This window comes from Centruroides sculpturatus, unplaced genomic scaffold (assembly GCF_000671375.1).
Source record: "Centruroides sculpturatus isolate CEXI.00-Female unplaced genomic scaffold, Cexi_2.0 scaffold148, whole genome shotgun sequence".
Classification (NCBI taxonomy): domain Eukaryota; kingdom Metazoa; phylum Arthropoda; class Arachnida; order Scorpiones; family Buthidae; genus Centruroides; species Centruroides sculpturatus.
In genome coordinates, this window is record NW_019384359.1 from 402592 (window position 1) to 426164 (window position 23573).

General features: G+C 23.9%; 1 long non-coding RNA gene across 1 annotated transcript in view; it reads left to right on the forward strand.

Moving 5' to 3' along the window:
• Positions 1-23573, forward strand: part of LOC111640418 — a 55815-nt gene that overhangs the window by 13211 nt on the left and 19031 nt on the right. Inside the window, exon 3 of the long non-coding RNA XR_002759269.1 lies at positions 16343-16589. This is a non-coding gene — a long non-coding RNA (uncharacterized LOC111640418). The remainder of the gene's footprint in view (positions 1-16342; positions 16590-23573) is intronic.

The following is a 23573-nucleotide window of genomic DNA, read 5'->3' on the forward strand; positions in this document are numbered from 1 at the left end:
TATTTTATCACTTTTTTAGCAAATAAATAACATGTAAAATATAGTAAATTTTAGAGCGTTCATGTTTACAAAAAATTCTATATGAAGGACACATAACTATATTAAATGTAAACTCATTCTGGAAATAGCTTGAATAAATTAAATTCTTATTGGAAATATTCTTATTCAACATCCCCAATATTTTACAGTGAAGTACACAATGAAACGTTATTTACAATGAAAAATCAAACGTAAGCAGCGTGATCAATATTCTGCTTCAAAGTTTATGATAATGCTCAACTGATAAATAACATTAGTAATGGAATTGATTTTGCAAATTTATATCTTATTCTATTTTAAAACTTTTATAGATAAGAAAATTTCCAATATAAAGCGTAAGATATCTATTTTCAGTTTTTGCGATAATTTACTGATACTAGTATTTTCCCTTCTCCTTTAAATTTATGCTAACTTGAATTTCTTTTCTTCTAATTACATATATTCAAATTTATAAAATTAAAACTAATAATTGTAATAATTTGATAAAACATAGAAAAGACATTATTATTCTATATTAACTCTTATTTTTGAAAATCTAATAAAGGAAATTCTATAGAAACATTTTCTCTCTATTTATTGACTCGAGAATTATCGACTTGGTTCCTTATTGACTGAGATTTTCTCTATTCATCTCACGTCTATTGCCGACTCGCAGATTTACGGCTGAATGTTAATATTGTAGACTATGATTTCATATTTAAGTATTTAGAAAATATATATCTAAACTAGAGAAAACGCTAAAAAGACTTATTTCAATACATCACTGACAAAAAGCATTGCATTCTATACTTACAAATGTGTTTAATATTACTCATCACAGTACAAAAGTGTTTAGCATTATTCACTACAGTTTTACATTATTCTATCCATACAACATTTTTGTTTAAAAAATCGTATTTTATATATAATTTACACTTAAATTGAATAAGTAATAAGATATTTTTACAGTTTAAAGCACTATCAGCATTTTAAATAACAATTCACGCAAAATATTTGCATATTTCCTAATCTAGTATATGTTATTTTAATTTATAAATATTAAAATTAATTAATAAACATTTTTACAGATTTAACAATATATAAATTGATTTTTAATGGTGATAATATTTAGAATAATTGCAAACAGCATTAACATTCTCAGCATGAAGAGTAAAAGTATTACTTATAATTTAAGAATTTGATAAGTATTGACTATCTGCAAATAAAAATTTCAAAAAAATATATATATAGTTTTTTTTCTTTATCATATTCATGAAAACATCATTTGCTTCCATTCAAGACATTTCAATTCTCACTATTAGTAAATGTCCTTTCTATCACTGCTCTAACCTCCAGCTGCACATGATCAGATGACAACAGGATGAGGTCAAACTGCTTCTGTACCGAACAGTAACGGGAAATGCCGCTCTAACAGCTGTCACATCCACACGTTGCGAAACCATTTATCTTCAGTAAGCCACATCCAAGTTGCCTATCCATCCATCAAGATAGTAGCCTAGGCCTGCTTTCTTATATTGAAATACATCGAGATACCAAAATTACAGATAAGAAGGCTGTAATCTCGAAGGAAACATAATTACAGTCTGCTTCGCTATCATAAAGTCAATTTTGAAATTATTGTTGATATTGTTTTCAGAAACGACATTAATCAATTAACTCTTGAATGCAAATATTTGTATTTTATGAAACAAAACTGCTTTGTGAATTTGAAAATGTTATATTAGCATTCAAATATCATTTCAGATGCCCGCATCATAGTATTCTATACACGAATTTTATAAATACAGTGGGTGAAGACCTGAATATTTACACTTTGTCATACGCATAAGATTACTGACCCAAATTCAAGAAAGCTTGTCTATATTCGGATATAGACTTATATCAGATTTTCAACCATTAAGTAAATTTTATATATATAATGCATTGTGCAGCAAGAAGAGGAAAGAGTAATGTTAAATCGAATCTAATATATAATAATTAAGAATAAAGCTGAATTTTTTTTTTTGTTCTTTTCAATCTGCAGCTTTCTATTAATGGTAATAATTTCATTATAAAATGATGATTAATAAATGAAATTTATAAATTTCTTTAAGTACAAAATTGTGTTCGTTATTTTACACAAATTATACGTATTCAACATGCCTCTTTAAACATAATAGATTAGATGAGAACATACAGATAGGTCTTTTATTATAAAATTAATACAATTTTTATACATTTTTCACATGATGATTAATTTTCCTAAACAAATAAATTTTAATTAAGTCTTTCAAGAATAAACCTTGCTTATTATATAAGAATTAAATTCAGAAAATCTAGTTTTTTCTGCTACTCTTTTTCCTTGTAAATTCAATAAAACTTTTGTAGTAGTTTTTTCCCCGGAAGCCAAACTCAACAAGAGATGCTCTTTCATATAGGTATAATCCAAAATGCATATCCTCATATGAAAGAATACCTCTTATTGAGTGTGACCTATAGAAAAACTACTACATAAGTTTCGTTGAATATTTAGAAAATCTAATAAAAAAATGTTTATTTATTAAATAATATTTATTTTAATAAAACTAAAATGAATATGAATAATAAACTATAANTCGGATACTATAGATATTATATCGAAATATTGAATCTTATATCGACGAAGATGAAATATTTTTACAAAATGTATCATTTACTATGATAGATATGTATTAGTATAACATATTCGAAAGTATTCTATTTAATATTAAATAAATTTCGTATAATTTATAAAATAATGAAATTAAGAATAAATTCATATTTTTGACGTATGTTTTTAATTATTTTTTTCTCCCATTTTAGTTTTGTTGTTATTTATTTATTTAAAAAAATCAATTTAATTTTTTTACATATATACATTACTTTGGCATTGAGAAAATAGGTTTTGTCATAAATTTAAAATTTTCTCTTTCTTTATCAAGCATATTATTTGTATTTTATCCCTCTATAAACAGCAATAGTTGTGACGGTAATCTCTTCATAATTCCAATTTGAAAATGAATTCGTAACAGAGATTACAATAATTTTTTAATCTTATAAATTGAAATCTTTATTTGTAATACACATTAATTTTTAAAATTCAATAAAGTCAAAATTTTCAGTACATTTTCTACTTAATAAGTGATTTAGTCACATCTGAACAAGTTTTAAATTTTATTTTTTTTAAAATTCAATAAACTCAAAATTTTCAGTACATTTTCTACTTAATAAGTGATTTAGTCACATCTGAACAAGTTTTAAATTTTATTTTTGATAAAAATAGTTTTTTAGTACAGGTTTAGCATAGCTGTTTATTGTTGGAAGGGTATTAGAAATTTAATTTGCAGAATTATCCATTATCAGTTCAATTAACAATAAAAATTTGTTTTTTTTTAGAATTTTATAATATAAACAAGATTGTTAGAGTGTAAAGAACTCAACTTTAATTTTATCTACTAATCTTTTAATCTCATAAGTGACGATAGGAAAATTGTTTTATCTAACAACTAAACTTTAATACTTTCAACAAATGCTAAGAATATAAATATTAAAAAAGTTTAAGCTTAGTGCCATAATCCTACATTCCTCACAAAATATGCTAATTATATCTAGAATATATCCTACATTTTAAAAATAATATGTATTTGATAATTTTGTATACTCAGTAGAACATCTCAAGTATCCAATTTTATAAAAAATATAATCAGTCATAAAATTCTACGAATTCTATAAGGCATTTTAAGACAAAGTTTAGTATTCTTACATTTTAAACGATTATTTTATGTTTCTAGTAATACAAAAAGAATTATCCAAGAATAATAAAAAATACATATAATTTTAATTTCTTTTAATTAAACTGATGTTTTTATTTTTCTCAGAAAATTTCGCTATTATAGGACAACCGCGAAAACAGCATCATTGATAAATCTAGTACGCTGTGTAAAATCCGATTTTCTTTCCAAAGAAATCCACTTGTCACAATATATTGGTTACTTGACGAGCATTGCAAGTATTTTGCATAAAAGTTTTATGCAAANTTTTATCTAACAACTAAACTTTAATACTTTCAACAAATGCTAAGAATATAAATATTAAAAAAGTTTAAGCTTAGTGCCATAATCCTACATTCCTCACAAAATATGCTAATTATATCTAGAATATATCCTACATTTTAAAAATAATATGTATTTGATAATTTTGTATACTCAGTAGAACATCTCAAGTATCCAATTTTATAAAAAATATAATCAGTCATAAAATTCTACGAATTCTATAAGGCATTTTAAGACAAAGTTTAGTATTCTTACATTTTAAACGATTATTTTATGTTTCTAGTAATACAAAAAGAATTATCCAAGAATAATAAAAAATACATATAATTTTAATTTCTTTTAATTAAACTGATGTTTTTATTTTTCTCAGAAAATTTCGCTATTATAGGACAACCGCGAAAACAGCATCATTGATAAATCTAGTACGCTGTGTAAAATCCGATTTTCTTTCCAAAGAAATCCACTTGTCACAATATATTGGTTACTTGACGAGCATTGCAAGTATTTTGCATAAAAGTTTTATGCAAAATACTTGCATTTTATGTTGTAAGTTTCTCGTTTTAACATTTAACAGAAACCTAGAAGCAAAATAAGAATATGCCATATAAAATTTTTAATTTTTATATCCTATAAAACATAAAACATTAGGACTTCATAAATTTTATTGTAAAATTTCGATTTCTCCCATTATATTGATTACAAAATAAAAATCATAATTAATAAAATAAATTCATATTATTTATTTAAAATAAACTATCATACCAATATGTTGTTGTGGTTGCATCAGACATAAAAATTAAAATCTATAACTTTTAGTTTCAGCAACAATATTTTGTAACTACTGGTTGCAATAGTTTTTCTGTAGAGCAGTGAATAATTATTTTGTTAAGCAACTCGATCATTGATCGACAAAGAAGCAGCATCATGTTGATAGGCAATTTTCTTTTAAACAAAGTAATTATCCATTGAGTAAATAAATTAAATTATAATGCTTGTAGACATTTCAATGGGTCAAAACTTCCTAGTTAGTTATGGCATTTCTAGTATTTCTAATTTCATCTAAATTTACTACTCCATGTAATTTCTCATCTTGAAAATAGACAATATTAAACTGGAACAAATTTATGATAAAATGCAAAAATAGTAATAAAAGTAATTGAGTTTTTCTAATTATCACGAAATTCAAGTTGGAAAAAAAGTCTAAAACATTATTACAAACAATTGCAAAAATATTTTCTACGAGGCTTCTGTCCTTATTAAAATATTAACATTGTTTACTTAACATTTAATCTTAACATTTTCGTCTTGACATCTTTTAATTTATTTATGGATTTTTTCATTATTTCAGTAAAAAAAAAAAAACATAGAAGAAAGTTTATGAAGTCATTTGCAATAATTATAGGAAAAAAAATGAAATTTCCTATAATTATTGCAAATGTGTAATAATTATTATTCTGCTTTTTTATTACAATAAGTATAATCATAAAAATCTAGAGAGTTATTATAATTAAACTTAAATTATTTTAAAAACTATATATAATAAATAAATGCGATTGTTTTTATACCATTAATAACTGTTTTCACTGAGATAATAAAGTATTAAATAATATTTCATATTATCGCAGTTCGCAATCAAAATAAGAGAAAACAACATATAAAAGTGATTTCTTTGTGGTAAAAACAAGCGAGAAGTAATCAAAAGATAATACGAGGGAGGAGAAAAGTGAAGGTCCCTAGTGTCCTGAACAAAAATGATAGAGATAATTCAACTAATGCCAACAAAAAAGACGAAGGTTAAGGAAAAATTTTACCTTGACTATTCAAAATAATTGGAAAATACAATATTCAAGAATACGAATAATAAATTCAGTTACAAAAAAAATACTTAAAATATACAGAAAAGATTATCAAAATATAAAAACTACCTGCTAAAATTCTAATAAATTATTATACAATAAGCCTATAAATTAATAAGTTTAGACAATACTAATGGTTAAAATTTAAAATTAGACTCACGATACCAATCAATTTTGTTAAATAATTGATGAAGGTAAGTTTATAAACTAAACTTATATGTAATTTTTTTTTTAGTTTTATAAATCCCATGAGATTGAAATACAATAAATGTTAATGATTACATTTTATTTTAGCATTAATTTTATATAATTTTATCAAATTATATAAAAGTTTTATATCTAAGAACGAAAACAGTAACATATTTTTTTTGTTTTTAGTTTATTTTATTTTATTCTTTTGAAGAAATTTTTATAGAATAAATTTAACAGTATATACGGTTCACCGTATATACTGTTAAATTTATACCGTACATATACCGTATTTAATTTCATTATATATACGTCAAATTATAGATTTATATTAAAAAAATTAAAATATAGGTTAAAGCCAGGTAAGATGCCTAGTTGGGAGAAACGCCTAGAGATTATTTATTCAAATAATACTCACTTGTCAGTAGAGCAAGTCACTAGTCACTTTAATGGTGACAATGCTTAAGTTTTCGTGTTTCATAATTTTATGAATTGTTTGTTCTGCGATATTTTCGTTAAAAATAAGTTTATGTTTATCAACGCTCTATAAATTTTTTGCGAAATTCACGTTTATACAAAATGTTCCGAAATTCGAATTTGCTTGTGTGATATTTTTGTGTTATGTGAAAGTAGGATTAGTTGATCGTATTGTAGTCGAAGCCAGAAGTTCTCCTAATAATTTCAGTTTAAAATATAGAAATAGACATTTCTCCCATACGGTTTGGGTGAGATGTCTATTACACTTAAGGGAGAGATACATACTTTTTAAATATTTTATTATGAACTTAATTGAATTTATTAACTTTAATGTCTACTGAATACATAAGAAGAGAAACTGATGACCAAAAAGTACTAGTTCGTCCAGCTTAAACAGTACAAACTAACCGTCTAAGTTATTATCAAGCAAGCTTTAACATTCCATATCATAGGTACTCTTCGCAGAAGACTTAAAGACAAAAATTTAGCAAAGCTCTTGGATTAAATTCAACGTTAGGTACTCAAAATAATAAGAAACTTGTTTATTATATTATTAAGAACCAAAATCGAGACAAGTAAAGCCGATTTGACTCGATGCACAACGTTCAAAACATGGAGGCGCGAAACATGCACACTATATATTACAGAGCATAACGTGTGTGGAAGTACAAAAAGTGCAAAATGTTGATTAAATTAAATTTTAAATGAAACAGACATCTTATCCTTAAGCATTAGGCAACTCTACCGGAGGACGGGATAGATGCTCAAAACTGACATGTATCATTTCATTGCTACCGCTCTGTTATATCCAGTTTTTATGTAACTTTGTTCACTATTCTTAATTAAAAGATAACCCTTGGTTCTATATGCATTATATATATATATTTCTTCTGGAAACCAGAGTTAAGCGAGTTTACCCTATACTCCATTAAATACGTTCAGTCATCTATTTATTTTAATAATTAATATAAACACTAAAATAGTGTGGTTGAGATTATGGGATTATCTGAAATTTATACAATAACTACTTAGAACTAATACTTTGTGGATAATTATTGCATTTAGAAAATTAATCTCAACCACACTATTTTAGTGTTTATATTCATTATTAAAAAAACAACCCCTCTTTGTTTCACGATGATTGTTATTAGCAACTATCACTCATTTATTTTTAATTTAAATAAATTATTCATTAGTTTGTTTTAATTAATTTATTTTATTTTAGATATTCTGTGTTCTGCTAATGATATGTCACAATGTATTAAACGATTAAAGTTGTCAATTTATGTACATAACCAGTTAATCTGTTTAATACATTCAAAGAAAAGTATAATTTTAGTGAAAAATTGTCATAGATTTTACATTTATATTTATCGATGAATAAAAACCAATACAGATTTCATTCGCAATGCATTTAATGTGTCGATACGTTGATCTTTAAATCGATTTAGGCCCTATAACGTGATCATAGCATTTCAAACTTATTGTAGTAGCTATAAAATGCTTCTATGTATCGAATTATCATTAACGGGAGTATTAAATTGATATATTTGCTGTAATTTGGAAATTCAAACTATAATTATATCTATTATAGTACATTTTAATTTTGATTTTATATAAATCTTGAATTAATAGTAAGACAAATTTATCTTCTAATATTTACCTGAATATTTATTTAAATTTCGCAGTTCTGTTTATGCTGAAATCTAAAGTATTTAATTACTTATGATTGCGTTAGAAATTTACTATCATCCTAAATACATTTATCTATAGTTCGGCAAACTTAATGACAGTTAAATTAATGTTAAGTCTACAGAATAATCTAACTATATGTACAGTTTTATGTATAATATACAGTATATTTAAATAAATGTACATATTATTTCGTTCTATAAAATAATATTTTATAAAAAAATTTATAAAAACAAAATTAAGAGTTGATATTGAAATCAAATTTCTGTGTATTTAATTTAAAGGTATGTAAATATATTTAAATACTTATCTGTTATATTTAATTTAAAATATTATAACTGCATTGCACTTCAATTATTCAATTATAACTGCATTGCACTTCAATTATGGAATATTATCAGGATTAATTCATTATATATTATAACCTTATAATATTGTTATTGATTTCCGTCCATTACAAAATTGGAAACTTTTTAAATTGAAAAACAATGTAAATTTAAAAATTTCTTTTGAAATTTTGTAAAGTCTGCCTATTTTCATTATATTATATGCATATATTATGTAATCAGATCCTGAGAAAGGTAAGATTGGGTATACTCTAGTTACAAATGTACACTACAGCTTTCCTGAAAGCTATAAAAAATATATGAATAAAATCCATAAGACAAATGAAAGAAAATATCTCATCACTTAAAATAATTTATTTTATCATTTTCATATCGCACTTTTTACATAAAACATTAAGTTTTTGTGTCCGAAGTCAGGGCTAAATGATCCTTATTTTTTTTTCTCTTTTGACTATTTTACATATATTAAATAAATATATATATATAACAAATTGTATTTATTTGTTAATTAATTACAATCTTAAATATATATGTAATTAATTAATTTGAATTGTATTTTTATCCTACTGTTATCATTAGACAAAAACTTTCTCCAGTAATAACATTGTGCATATTTGATAATCTTGAAATAATTATTTTTATCCGGATACATAAATTTTAGAAACATCATGATTAGATTATTAAAAAATATGATTATATTCCCTTGTATATATTTCAACTGTTTAACGATATATAACTTGCATATTGTAATATACTTTGCAACGAATATAAAAATTTAATCTTAAATGAACTCAAAACTGAAAATTACAACTTATTTATTAATTTACAATTTACAATAAATCATTGGATTTATCGTAAATTGAAAGTAATTCAGTTTAAGACAAAATAATAAATTTTTATTCCTNGATTTATATTAAAAAAATTAAAATATAGGTTAAAGCCAGGTAAGATGCCTAGTTGGGAGAAACGCCTAGAGATTATTTATTCAAATAATACTCACTTGTCAGTAGAGCAAGTCACTAGTCACTTTAATGGTGACAATGCTTAAGTTTTCGTGTTTCATAATTTTATGAATTGTTTGTTCTGCGATATTTTCGTTAAAAATAAGTTTATGTTTATCAACGCTCTATAAATTTTTTGCGAAATTCATAACGTTTATACAAAATGTTCCGAAATTCGAATTTGCTTGTGTGATATTTTTGTGTTATGTGAAAGTAGGATTAGTTGATCGTATTGTAGTCGAAGCCAGAAGTTCTCCTAATAATTTCAGTTTAAAATATAGAAATAGACATTTCTCCCATACGGTTTGGGTGAGATGTCTATTACACTTAAGGGAGAGATACATACTTTTTAAATATTTTATTATGAACTTAATTGAATTTATTAACTTTAATGTCTACTGAATACATAAGAAGAGAAACTGATGACCAAAAAGTACTAGTTCGTCCAGCTTAAACAGTACAAACTAACCGTCTAAGTTATTATCAAGCAAGCTTTAACATTCCATATCATAGGTACTCTTCGCAGAAGACTTAAAGACAAAAATTTAGCAAAGCTCTTGGATTAAATTCAACGTTAGGTACTCAAAATAATAAGAAACTTGTTTATTATATTATTAAGAACCAAAATCGAGACAAGTAAAGCCGATTTGACTCGATGCACAACGTTCAAAACATGGAGGCGCGAAACATGCACACTATATATTACAGAGCATAACGTGTGTGGAAGTACAAAAAGTGCAAAATGTTGATTAAATTAAATTTTAAATGAAACAGACATCTTATCCTTAAGCATTAGGCAACTCTACCGGAGGACGGGATAGATGCTCAAAACTGACATGTATCATTTCATTGCTACCGCTCTGTTATATCCAGTTTTTATGTAACTTTGTTCACTATTCTTAATTAAAAGATAACCCTTGGTTCTATATGCATTATATATATATATTTCTTCTGGAAACCAGAGTTAAGCGAGTTTACCCTATACTCCATTAAATACGTTCAGTCATCTATTTATTTTAATAATTAATATAAACACTAAAATAGTGTGGTTGAGATTATGGGATTATCTGAAATTTATACAATAACTACTTAGAACTAATACTTTGTGGATAATTATTGCATTTAGAAAATTAATCTCAACCACACTATTTTAGTGTTTATATTCATTATTAAAAAAACAACCCCTCTTTGTTTCACGATGATTGTTATTAGCAACTATCACTCATTTATTTTTAATTTAAATAAATTATTCATTAGTTTGTTTTAATTAATTTATTTTATTTTAGATATTCTGTGTTCTGCTAATGATATGTCACAATGTATTAAACGATTAAAGTTGTCAATTTATGTACATAACCAGTTAATCTGTTTAATACATTCAAAGAAAAGTATAATTTTAGTGAAAAATTGTCATAGATTTTACATTTATATTTATCGATGAATAAAAACCAATACAGATTTCATTCGCAATGCATTTAATGTGTCGATACGTTGATCTTTAAATCGATTTAGGCCCTATAACGTGATCATAGCATTTCAAACTTATTGTAGTAGCTATAAAATGCTTCTATGTATCGAATTATCATTAACGGGAGTATTAAATTGATATATTTGCTGTAATTTGGAAATTCAAACTATAATTATATCTATTATAGTACATTTTAATTTTGATTTTATATAAATCTTGAATTAATAGTAAGACAAATTTATCTTCTAATATTTACCTGAATATTTATTTAAATTTCGCAGTTCTGTTTATGCTGAAATCTAAAGTATTTAATTACTTATGATTGCGTTAGAAATTTACTATCATCCTAAATACATTTATCTATAGTTCGGCAAACTTAATGACAGTTAAATTAATGTTAAGTCTACAGAATAATCTAACTATATGTACAGTTTTATGTATAATATACAGTATATTTAAATAAATGTACATATTATTTCGTTCTATAAAATAATATTTTATAAAAAAATTTATAAAAACAAAATTAAGAGTTGATATTGAAATCAAATTTCTGTGTATTTAATTTAAAGGTATGTAAATATATTTAAATACTTATCTGTTATATTTAATTTAAAATATTATAACTGCATTGCACTTCAATTATTCAATTATAACTGCATTGCACTTCAATTATGGAATATTATCAGGATTAATTCATTATATATTATAACCTTATAATATTGTTATTGATTTCCGTCCATTACAAAATTGGAAACTTTTTAAATTGAAAAACAATGTAAATTTAAAAATTCCTTTTGAAATTTTGTAAAGTCTGCCTATTTTCATTATATTATATGCATATATTATGTAATCAGATCCTGAGAAAGGTAAGATTGGGTATACTCTAGTTACAAATGTACACTACAGCTTTCCTGAAAGCTATAAAAAATATATGAATAAAATCCATAAGACAAATGAAAGAAAATATCTCATCACTTAAAATAATTTATTTTATCATTTTCATATCGCACTTTTTACATAAAACATTAAGTTTTTGTGTCCGAAGTCAGGGCTAAATGATCCTTATTTTTTTTTCTCTTTTGACTATTTTACATATATTAAATAAATATATATATATAACAAATTGTATTTATTTGTTAATTAATTACAATCTTAAATATATATGTAATTAATTAATTTGAATTGTATTTTTATCCTACTGTTATCATTAGACAAAAACTTTCTCCAGTAATAACATTGTGCATATTTGATAATCTTGAAATAATTATTTTTATCCGGATACATAAATTTTAGAAACATCATGATTAGATTATTAAAAAATATGATTATATTCCCTTGTATATATTTCAACTGTTTAACGATATATAACTTGCATATTGTAATATACTTTGCAACGAATATAAAAATTTAATCTTAAATGAACTCAAAACTGAAAATTACAACTTATTTATTAATTTACAATTTACAATAAATCATTGGATTTATCGTAAATTGAAAGTAATTCAGTTTAAGACAAAATAATAAATTTTTATTCCTTAAATTAACAAAATATTCGAACAATTCACAGAACTTTTATGTAGGAAATTATCTTTATAATTTTATTCAGTGATATTTAAAATAAATCATAAAAAATTACGATAATGGCTCCCTTAACTTATAAAACAAGAAATGAACAATTTTTTTTATTCATGGATAACTAAAAGTAATGTATAAAAGTGAAGATTGTTCTGTTCTCTGCGACTAGGAATATCGTGTTATTCCTTGTCTGGCTAGGCAAGAATGCAAGTAGAGCAATTGATAAAACTAAAATAAACTTTCTACGACAGCACATTAAAATTATGGGAAGTTAGTTTCGAAATAAAATCTTAGCTAACTTCAATAATAATCAAGAGACTAGTTAAAATTAAAGAATAGCGCAATCTAATTTCCAAGAGAACTTAGTTAACTACTCCTTCGAGTACACACTTAAAACTTTCATATTAGTTGATATGTCATTTGTTATAGACAAATTTTAAGTAAATTTAAAAATCAAATAAACATAACTAAACGAAATGAGTTATTATATTTATTAATGAAGACATTGTATATTAATTTCAAAATGTATTATTCTTATAAGTATAATAAAATTAATAATTTGATCATTAATAACTTTTAAGTAACGAATTTATTTCATGCGGGAAATTATAATAATTTTATTTTATTAATTTAATTTCAAAATATGTTTTATTGGCAGTTGCTTTGAGCATCCTCAAAAATATTCTCTCCCAGATGGCGCCACATATATTAGTAAATATTATAATCCCTTCCAGTTAGCTCATAAGTCTAATGTAGATTTACAAGCAACATTTACTAAAAATATTATATAACAATGTTACGAGTTTATTAGATTTTATATAAATTATCAATGCAATATAGTTTTGGCTCAGATTTTTAAAATACGTGTATAAAATTTTGCACAATTTTTTAATAAAAAAAATCTCTCTGTATTTTTCAAATTATCAGCACATTAACTCAATTATATATAAACATTCTTGAATAAGTTTGAATGTAATTATAATGTAATATAAATTCACTGCTCATTTCATCAAGTGACATTTCTAGTTATCAATGTCATCGTGAACTACATGTTATTCATTTAATCTCTATCCATATTCATTTAATTATTATACCGTGTATAAATAATATAATCAATTTTTTAAATAACTAATATAGAAGTATATCTAACACAAAATCATTAAATTTTATTTACTTTCCTAAAAGAAGAAGAAGGGGAAAAAACCCTTAAAGTAATTTATCCTTGGTTTACTGTTAACAAAGCTTAACTTTACGGCATCTTAAAGAAAAAATATCACCTCAATCCCTTATTCGGGATAAAAAGTATATTTTTCAAGTAAACTACCAAGCTTATTTTTTTAACTAATGAAATATTAGTAAATAAATTATGCTATTGTAAGAGTTTTACGACTAAATTTGCCTTTATTACGTAAGTGAAAATATTTTTATCTCTCCAAGCTTATAAAATATATTAATAATAATTTATTGAAGTGACTTCAAGAGGCCTCTTTCATATTTATAATATTAATCAGTATTTTTTATATTCTTTTTCCTGCATTAAATTTATACAAAAAAGCTGCATTGGTTTAATGTCTTTTAAAATTTTTTATAAAAAAATAAAATACTTTGTTATCTTTTCTTAACACGTCTTCTTAATTTAAAAAAAAAAAACTGTAGAATCTAATTAGTATTAAGTCAATTTTTAAAAATAATTTTATTACTTTAATTTATAATAAATTTTCGATGTTTTGTAACTTTTTAATATATGATTTCATTTATTTATTTCTTTTAAATACTACTTTATGTTTTAAAAATGTGAATATTAATGTCTAAGTTTTGTAGATTATTGGCAAGTTTAATAAAAAAGAAGTACTATTTTATTTCGAATTTTCATATTCAGTGAATTTCTTGGTATCTTTAGCAAAGATTGTTAGCTTCCGAAATTGCCCATAGTCATTCTCCATCACTGTATTTGACTTTTTAGCTATGTCATTACTGGGAGGCTGAATAAAAAAATGAAGAGACTGATATTAAAAAGTGACAAAAGAAAAAAAACTTCAATTTTTAATTCTACTTCTTAAAGATGAATTATGAAATAACAATTTTTAAAATAGCTTCAAGCAAATTTGACTAGATTCATTAACAAAAGATATCGGATTTTCTCTTCTTCGTTATTTCCCAAAGGTTTAACAGCATCGATTAGAATAAGAAGGGTTGGATCTTATTTTTAATATCAAGTTCTTTCTGTGTTTATGTATTGTTTACATATTCATTTATATTACAAAAGGTTAGGCTATAATATATTTTTATTACAGTAACTTTCTGAAAAATATTCTTTCCACATAATGAAAAGTCTTTCCTTCACGAAATAAATTCTTTAAAAGCATTAAAAACTTAATTATTTAAATCCTATGAATGAAAATAAAGAAAACTTCGTCAATTAAAATTTCTGGCATCATTATAGCACTGAAGTAACAATATAATAAATAATAACTTTTTAAATTTAAATTTTGCAATACATTATAATTGTAACAATATATTTAGAATAATAAAATTCAAAAATTTCCTTTATGCTATTTCATAAACTCTTATTAAGAATGAAAATATCTGATTAAAGCATTATTTATCGTCGATATGAAAGAATTAAAACGATTAATAATAATCTATATCATCTAGGATGATGATGACGTTAATGGTGTAACTTATTCCACTTGCTTTAACTATAATCCAAGCATCCCTACAGTGTTTACTTGTACTGCAGCTTCCTACTGGGCGGATTCAACATGGTTGCGATAATGTTACCAAAACGTTATGAGAAAATGTTATGTTCCATCACAATAAAGTAATATTTACAATTCTTTTTGGTAATTTTGAAAACTATTATTATAAATCAAAATTATCTGCTTAACTATTACTGTTTTATTTATTATAACTAAGAATACTGGTAAATACTGTCCTGTATAAAATAATTTTCGGTAATGGTTTTTTCTTTCTGAAAATTTTTAAACTACTTTAAAGCAGAGAAGTATTGACGTGTGACTTGGATAAAATTAAAGAAAAATAAAACATATAAATAAAACGTCAAGGTATCATAAAAAAAAGAGAACGCGAATACAATGACACTTTGAAAGAAACTAAGAAAAAATCAATGAACAGAAGTCATACTTGAATGAATATAACTTTACTTTGTTTCAAATTAGATATTTTCATAAAAGCAAAATTCAAAGTTATTTTCTGTAAAGTATCTTTTACGATTATGATTTTTATAAAGCATATATTCTGCTTAATTAAAAGTTACTCTTCATTAAGTAACGGTAGAGTGTGTAATTAAAAATTTATGTCAACTTTAAACGCATAAGAATATGTAATAATATTATCATTTTAAATGTCAAAATTAGTTATATAATAACTTCTATAATTTTAAAGGATATTAATAAAACATATTGTTTATATTTACTTTAAAATTTTAAATAAAAATATATAATTTATTTTAATCTTACTTACTGAATTAAGATGTAAGTAATACTTCTTTTTTTATGAAAAAATATTTTTAAAAAAAATTACTTTTTTCTTAGCGGTTATAAAATATGGATATATTTTTTGTAATTTATAAAACTAAAGATAAATTATCATCATTGTGATGTTTAAAATCTGATTGTAATATTTCTAGTTGTGGTTATTTTCACCATCCGTAAAGCATCCTTTCTCCCCTCTACCTACTTGGTAGCAGTCCAAGAGATTCTGCCGGCGCCTGGTCCACTAGAACGGCAGTGGATGTGGACGAATGAAATGAGTTCCATCTCCTCTAATATCTGAATAGAAATGAAGAATAAAACTTCACTTTAAATGACGTAAAATCCATGTTTAGTATGAAGAAAGCATTACTCTGCACGAAACGACAGTTGTCATCTTGGCAGGTAAGTTATATTGAATTTCTCGTATATATTCTGTAAAGCAAGAAATTTTAAAATTTTAATTAATTAATATATTATTTAATTTATTCTTAAACATATAAATAATGTTGATAAACTCTTTGAATGTTATAGAATACGTTTTGACAAACTAAACATTTTAGTATATAACAGATTTGATTAAAGTGGTTTCATCGGTATTGTATTTTTATTTATTTGTAGAACAAGCCAGATCAGGTACCGTCATATTAATTGTGCAATATTGTTGTAATTATAGTCCATAACGGGATGTCATAAACGAGGTACTTATAAGATGTACTGCAGACTTATTATCTACTCTCGGAGATATAATACTGTAATGGTTTGTCTGTAGAAATGCATTAAGGATTTGCTCATATTGTCTTAAACTACATCGAAAAATATCAATATAATATAATATTTATATTAATAACTTTTAAATAATATTATCGAAAAATTCTAATATGTCTATATTTTTTTCTTTGCTTTTAAGAATTATTCTTAAATTTCTATATTGATGTATAGTAATAATTTTGTCACAATTTAGACATCGAGCACTTCAAAAGTTTCAATTACATTCAATTTTAGAAAATTGCTTATATCATTGCTATCAATAGAAATAGTTTTACAACCTAGAAAGATATTGTTTGCTTTCAATGCTATTCAATGTCATCTTTTGAAAACTTGCGGTATCTCGTGGATTGTAGAAAATATTGTTGAGTACTTGGATGTCGATGGCACTTGTTATCCAAGCAGGGAGCCTTTGATGACCATCAAATGTAAGTAGTCTGTGTAGTGTCCAGATTGTTTAGCAGAGTCTTGTCCCATCTGCTATCGACATGACGATGCTCAATTCTTCGGTCCAAATCACAGCTGAAGTATTGAATGTTCTTCTATGTAGTCATCCCTTGCTTAGTGATCGAGATCCTTGCTGTTCTGTTTGACATCGAACAATAAAATTGATCTGTTTAAAATTATAAGTCATATAACTGGATCCATTTAATTCAGAAAGAGCACAAAAACTATCATAAAATTAAATCAAAAATTACTGTTTTAATTTGTGCTTTTACTGCATCTATAAGTTAATACTAACTTTTCACTTGCTATTCCTATATTATTATGATAGCTATTTGATGATTCTGAGCGAAATTCTGTCAAATTAATTTATAATTTATTAGACTAATTTCTAACTTAAATTTATAATCAAAATTAAAAGAAAAAATTCCGATAGTTTCTCCCTAAACTAAAACTTCAATTTTAAGTACTCTGTTGTTTTTTTTTTCTAAAATTAAGTTTCGGGAACAATATATATATCATAAATTTCATTAATCATATATTAAAATGATATTAAGTATTCCATAAATGATTGCTTTTTCAAGACTTTCATTTCAAAACCCAAAGATTAAACTTGTTATATTCTACGCATTAAGTAATACGTTTGCATCGTTGGCTTCATGCCAATGTAGTGATCATATCCATAGACTCGAAGTCACTTTTGCAAAAATGCAAAATAATTTTATGAGAAACATTTCATATAAATTAACTTTTGGAAACTCTTCGTAATTATTCTATTACATTTTGTTTCATCATAAAGTAACTTTTCGTTATTTTTAATTAAGTTTTACATTGTTTTTATATTAATAGGTATATGAAATTTTGATTAAGGGCAAGTTTCTTTTTGAACTAAACGTTAGTTATAATAATACTAATGGAATGTGACTTCATAATACATTTCAGTGATTAGCATTGTCGATATTCAGTGTGAAAAACAATAAAGTAATCGATTTTACTTATATATATGATGTAATCCACGCCTACTAAATTTCTGATATGATGGAGAAAAAGACAAAATACAATATTAAACCGCACCCAAACACAGTTGAACAGAAATTATGTGCTTAATTATTATATGATACCTATATATATATATATATATAAACTCATGTTTCAATAAAGAATATTTCAGAGAATCGTATTATCAACATGTGGTTTTTGTTAATTTTTATGCTTATTTAATATAATAAAGTTATATAATTTTTTAAATACTGTATATAAGTATTTAAATACTATACTTTTTAGGAAGAAAATATGCTAAATTATATTTAAGATCTATTTCCTTTTCTTTAAAGTAAGAATATATATTTATATATATATAATAACTCAGTGTTTAAATTTACTCAGATAAATAATTAATTGGAAAATTTTATGAGAGATTTATAGGCTATAATGCAGAAAATTTCTGAAATTAGCTTGTTTGAATAACTTGAGTTCGATAGTTCTCACACCAATAATTTTATTGTATTATGCAGAATTCAAACTAATAATGTATTTTACTGAGCTCAGCAATCACGGATATAATGTATACAAATTATCAATACATAAATTATAAAGGTTCCTGTGAGAATAATGCTTAGTTATTGGAAACAAAAATAAACTTTATAGCTTCCGTATAAAATTTATTCCGGATTCTATATACAGGCAAATATTATTATAGACGTATTCTTGTACACGGGCACTCGAAAGGATGTTTGAATATTCATATTTATAGCGAATTATCGTTGAATATTCATCATGTGTTAATTTATTTATTGAAATAATTTGTAACGCTTTCATACTTTTAAAAATTAATCTGATATAGTTTCCTATCATGAAATATAAATTGATAACTCTTCAAGACGTATCGAAATTTTTATATTAGCAAAGAACCAAAATGTTTAAAAATTCACGAAAATACGGAGTTTTTTCAAATTCTTATATTTGTGTAAAGCCTTTCTACATAAATTTTTTATGTAAGAACTTTATATTAAAATACAATTGTTGGTTTTGAAATAAATATATAGCTAGTGTATTTATTAAGTAATATTTCAGAATTTTTGAAAGACAACATGATAAATAAATAATGTAAATTAAAATTTTCGTAATTTTAATTTATATAATTANTAGCTAGTGTATTTATTAAGTAATATTTCAGAATTTTTGAAAGACAACATGATAAATAAATAATGTAAATTAAAATTTTCGTAATTTTAATTTATATAATTATATAAAGTAGGACAATGAAATGCAATTGCTATTTATTATCACTATTCTAGACAATCTTATATCATTTTTAATATAATGAAAAATAATTTTAAGTCATTAGAATGCTGAAATATTTTAAAAGAAATCAGTAAATTGATAAGATCAGACTAGCGTATTATATTTATCAAGCAAATTTATTCTTTATAATTCTAGAAAGAACAAGTAAAACTATTTGTTTAAAAATTCTCTAAATTTGCTTCAAAATAAGAATAAAATTTAAAAATAAATTAAAATTCAACATAAAAAATTATCACTATTTGATTTGTAGTTTATTAAATTAATAAAAACTGATTGAATAACATTAATAAAATAAATATTTAAATATATTAGTTATGAATTTGTAAAATTCAAGCTTCTGACATCTATAATTCGTAAGCAATAATAATACATATAAATCACGTATGTAATTCAAGATGTCAGCAGTTTATGAACTTACGTAAAAATACGAATTTCATTATTATATAGTAGACCTACCTAGTCATAATTATCTATCAAAAATTAATTTGTTCAACACATCCATCAACAGTGATTGATATTAATTTTTGATCAATTAATTTACCGTACAAATAATTTCCGCGAAAAGGTTGTATAGTCTTTATATAATGTTTTAATTAAACTCGCAGGCTTTATTCAAAACAAAAAATAATGAATTATTATTTTTTCTATAGGTAGATATAAATTTATTGATTTTAATTTAAATAATTGTCTGTAATCGTTTACAAATTTTCTTATTTTCTAATTAATAAAGAAACACTTTACGATATTAATTCTGAATAGAAGTGCGCTTGAAGTATTTACTGTTCTTGAAAAGTTATTTGCTATTGAATTGCAATAAGAATCTGAAGATTGGATGTGAAAGTCAGAAACATCTCCATATGCAGAATTGTTCGTGTGATGTAATTTTACATTATCTAGCATCGAGATTACCTTCGGGACAACAATTGCTGATTCGGTGATGATACGTGGATGCTGATATTATATGTTCTCAATTGAATATTTCAAGCAGATGAACATCTTTCTCGTAAATAAAATTAAAGATTTTTCGATAAACTTTCTTTCTTTTGTCTTAAGAGGCATTAACACTTTTAAAACTTAAAATTAAGATCGACGTTATTTTTCTTTTATGCGGAAAATAACAAACATCTGTCGAGTGAAAATCCAATATAAATTACTTATCGGTGAACGGTTCTTAGTTTTTTAATTGTGTTCAATAATGAAGTTGAAAAACTCGTTAAGTAAATAAAAATTTTCTTAATTCGTTAACTTCCTTTCGTGCTTTTTTGTACACTTTAAAACATTTCAACTACTTTTCATAATTATTTTCATTTTTTAGTATTTAAAATAAATTTTTCAATTTCTCTATTTTTTCGTTTTCTTATTCCCATTTATTAAAAAGAAAAATATTAAAATTTTTATTATTATTTATAATTATATGCAAATTTAAATAGATTTTATATTTTGTATATATTATTTTATAAATCTTTAAAAGTTTATAATTTAAAAATATATAAATACAAATTTTATAGCGTATAAATCATACAGATTTATAGGCTAAGAAAGTCTTAAATATGAGAAAAGCATGAGTTTATCATTGTATAAGTAATTAGTATTGATTTCCACTCGGTAATGCATTAATTATTGAAACAGAACTCTCAAAATTTACAGGAATAAGCACGTATTTAGATAAACTAAACTGTACAAAATTATTGCCGACATTTAATAATTTCTTGCTTAATTTTTATGATAAATAGTTAACTTCATCAAATTCATGTAGCTAGAAAGTTGATTTCATATACTGTATTTATAAAATTAACAAAATTTATTTAAATATTTATATCAGTCTTTCTTAAATATTAAATATATATTCTGTTTTAATAGTAAATTATAAATTTATGAAGTTGATTTTACAATTTAAAAAAAAAACTATAAAATTGAATTAATAAATGTAAATAATTAGGCCTATATTTAATTGATAAAGTAAAAAACAATCTTAAAGTAACTCATTCCTAATAAATATTCACAAATAATTTAAAAATTTGGATGATTTCTTGCAAAGTTAAGTTAATATATTTTATATAGCATACAAATACTTGTATTCTTTAAGGTTAAAAATTACCGTATCTATATACATACACTTTAATGCTGAAATTTGACTTTCTAGAACAGTGATTCTTAAACTTTTTGGAGCCTCGGCTCCCTGAGGATAACAGTTATAACTCACAGTACCCTGTGTACAGTATACTACAACCCCGTTTCATTGAATAAATGTGTTTAATTTTTCTTCTGTGTAATATATTTTTTATTTCAACCGCATAATCCATTTTTATCTTCAATTTTTTTTTTCCATTTAACAATATCACACCCAAAGCAACTTTATTTAATGAAAATGTCACTTTTGTCCCCGGCCCGCCGGGGAGTCGCGGTCCCCTGCTTTAAGAAACTGTGTTCTAGAGAACAAAATGGTCTTCTATATATCAAGAAATCTTCTAAAGATTCCTTGATATATAGCTTACCGAATTTTTTTTATTCAGCTATTTCTCACGGTTGATTCAAAGAGGTGCTTCAGATGCACACTGAAGTAGATGCTTGAGATAAACAGTGAGATACACTTGCACAAATGAAGAATATTCGTACTCAACGTTTATCTAAAGCTCTTTAAATTATTTTATTTAAAGTGTAACTAAATCACATATTAAATATATAAACTAATAAAACATATTGTATAAAGAAACTATTTTATATAAATATACGTAATTTGTAATTTGAATTTATAAATTTGCTTACTTTATAAATTAACCAGAATTGAATATACGAGTAGATTTTCCTTTAATATTGTTTACTATTGATAACTAATTATTAACTTTGTTTGTGTCATGTTTGTTATCAATATTATTTTGCCTTATATCAAGTAATTAATAGCAAAATCTGCTGACATCGCTATGAAATAGAAGTATATACATATGTGATAATAATTAGCTGATAATGCATTTATTTTTAACATTTACGTGACAAATTTGACATTTATCCCCTAGAATATATAATATGTGTGAATTTGATTAGCTAATTCGTGCTGATACAGCATGTAATTTTTAAATTTTTAATTGCACCCACGGTGTATGATGATTGTTTTAAGATGTTTCTAAATTTATGGATTGTTGAAACAGTTAACTTTAGATATCAGAAAATTAGTTTTTATAGTGTTAATAGTGGTAATCAAATTACAGCTATGTTCACCATAAAGTAAGATCAGCTTGAAATGAATAATTTTTAAATATTTAAAGTCATTTTGCGAGCTATAAATCTGACGGTTTTAAAGAAAATAATATGTTTAAGTACAGTGTTAATCATCAGATATATTAGCATCAGGTGTACACTTATTTGCATTACGTGTAATCATAACTGATAATACTTATAAAGTATTTTATTCCAGACAATTTTTATTCTTCGTATGAAATTACATTAAATTTTTATGAAAATTGATTAGAATTTTCATGTTTAAAACATTACCGTAAAATAAAAGCGTAAAAATACAAGATAGCTGTAATAAATTGTAATTAATTTTCTATCATATCTAAACCTATTTTATATTCTAATTAGGAAGAGTAAATTTATATTTTATTAATTTTTAATATCAGAATATAAATTTCGAAATAATTTATTTTTAAAATTTATGGATTTGTTTATATATTTTTTTTATTGACTGTTTACAAATATATTCAAGTAAATGATAAACTTCATTTTACGTTATAAATGTCTTTTTTGAGTAAAGCAAGTTTTATAACATTATTCTTCTTCTTATATTATTAAAATTGCTAAAATATATATATATAAACACAGAATTTCAATAACATAAAACAGTATCTGTTGACATTTTTGTTAATTTTTTTATAC